The sequence below is a fragment of the Pan troglodytes genome, chromosome 19 (assembly GCF_028858775.2).
Source record: "Pan troglodytes isolate AG18354 chromosome 19, NHGRI_mPanTro3-v2.0_pri, whole genome shotgun sequence".
Lineage (NCBI taxonomy): Eukaryota > Metazoa > Chordata > Mammalia > Primates > Hominidae > Pan > Pan troglodytes.
In genome coordinates this window covers 35,153,330-35,155,726 of record NC_072417.2, presented here as the reverse complement: position 1 = coordinate 35,155,726, position 2,397 = coordinate 35,153,330, and the positions used below count along the sequence as shown (strand labels likewise).

The window sequence follows — 2,397 nt, the reverse complement described above, 5'->3', positions numbered from 1 at the left end:
TCTGATTTCTATTTGAACAGAACACTAAGGCAAATTCGACTGCATCCTATTCCATGCAAGCTAGTAATGACAAACTGCACAGTAAATATCACAAATAAATATGGAAAGCAGATTACCCATAATATCAGTATTTATCATATATCCTGTGTCTTAAATATAATTCAATTATACATATTTCAGAAAAATGTTATCCAGTACTAGCTGAAAGGGTGGTGGGTACATTAAGAGACTGCAAATAAACAGGTGATCACAAGAACTTTTTTAGATAAAATGGAGTTGCACCGAAATGTAGATATTTTTCATTCCCTAACCTGACCTTATTTTTGTCTTTTAAAGAAAATCAAGAAATCTTCTTGGCCACCTAGAGATGATTTCCTTTGTATCCTACCAGATGGTTCAGATCTTTAAATGGAACATAGTTTTGTTCTTTTAAAGAACACAGGGCCCAGAAGGAGGAAATTGTTCCCAGGGAACCCACTCCCAACTTTCATTTTTTTCAGGCTCTACATTCTTTGGTTCTGAATCATGAGTCACGTCCACTTCTCCTTTCATTAATACAGTAACATAATGGTAATTCTTCTCAGTGAAAGAATTCACAACTGAGGCAAAGCGAACATTTTTCAGGTGAAGAGCTTCTTCCCAGGTTTCCCTTTGAGCACATTCTTTCCAGTTCTCACTGAACTCCAAATGACCCCCAGAAAGCTGAAAACTGCTGGCTCCAAATGACCCTTTCCTCTTCCCCAGGAGGACACAACACGGATACTTGCAGCTGGTCACAACTCAGACTCTGACTCTGGGCGGCCGCCCCTGCGGCTTCATGTTGGCTGTCATAGTGCAAGCAGGAGGACCAAAAAATATGTTTTAAGTTGGTTAACACTAAAGTTGAGTGAATGGGCTGGGCGCGATGGCTCACGCCTGTAATCCCAGCACTTTGGGAGGCCAAGGCAGGCGGATCACTTGAGGTCAGGAGTACGAAACCAGCCTGGCCAACATGGTGAAACCCCATCTCTACTAAAAATACAAAAAAAACCCCCAACAACAACAACAATAACAACAAAATAGGCATGGTGGCGTGCGCCTGTAGTACCAGCTGCTCAGGGGACTGAGGCCAGAGAATCGCTTGAACCCGGGAGGCAGAGGTTGCAGTGAGCTGAGATTGCACCACTGCACTCCAGCCTGGGCAACAGAGTGAGACTCTGTCTGGAAAACAAAGCAAAACAAGTTTAGTGGATGGATTAAGTAGCAGATTAGAAAGAGCTGATGATATAATCCAGTAACTATTAAATGAAATTAAGAAAATTCCTTGTAAGGTAGTATGGAGAGACAAGGAGATAGAAAATATAAAAGATATGGAAAAGAGATGCAGATAGTTTTACACAGTCCAATAGAAATATAATATGAGATACATACATACATAATTTAAATTTTCTAGTACCAACCTAACAGAAAGTAAAAAGAAACACATGAAATTAATCCAAAATATTATTTCATCGTGTAATATAAAGTCACGAATAAATATTTTATATTCTTTTTTTCCTACTGTCTTTGAAACCCATTGTGTATTTTGCACTTATACCACACGCAGCTCAGTTTGGACTAGCTAGTGCTCAACAGCCATATGTGGCTAGTGACTATTATACTGGACAATGCAGATCTAACTTACATGTAATAAGATTTCCAAGAGAGAAGGGAGACAGAGAAGGCAATATTTGAAGAGATAATGGCAGATAATTTTCCAGGATTACTGGGAGGCAGGAATCCTGAGATTCAGGAAAGCTGGTGCGTCCTGATCAGGATGTAAATATTTTGTAGTGAAGCTGATAAAAGCTGAAAACAAAAAATTTGTTAAAATTAACTACAGGGAAAAGATGGATTACCTACAAAGGAACTTCAATTAGACTGAAGACAGTCACCTTTAAAATGTTGACTGAAAAGTTACAATGCAGGAATTTTATACCCACTTGAACTATCAATAAAGAGTGAGAGTAAAATAAAGTCAAAGACAAGGTTATCACTAACAGACTTTCACTAAAAGAGAACTGTAATACAATTCAAATACGATAAGGTGTCTGGAGGTCTGGGGAGATGTGGCAGTATGTGAGAGAAGGGTTCCCCAAAAGAGATAAAAATATAATGTACATTTTCCTTGTTTTTTACTATTTTTCCCCCTCTCCAGAGCTCGAATGGTAATGAATGCGTAGTTACGGAGTCAGCACTAGTGTAGAACTGCAAGCCTTAACTCCTTGTCATAGCGTTAGGGAAGCAGGAGCCTAGGAGAGCCAGAATAAGGTCATTTTAAAATCAACTCCATCTTTTTTTTTTTTGAGATGGAATCTCCCTCTTGTTGCCCAGGCTGGAGTGCAGTGGACCAATCTCAGCTCACTGCAACCTCTGCCT

The 2,397-nt window shown here is 39.3% G+C and overlaps 1 pseudogene; it reads right to left on the bottom strand.

Moving 5' to 3' along the window:
• Window positions 1-273: 273 nt before the first annotated feature.
• Window positions 274-903, bottom strand: LOC748321 (nucleotide triphosphate diphosphatase NUDT15-like; annotated as a pseudogene).
• Between the last annotated feature and the right edge of the window lie 1,494 nt (window positions 904-2,397).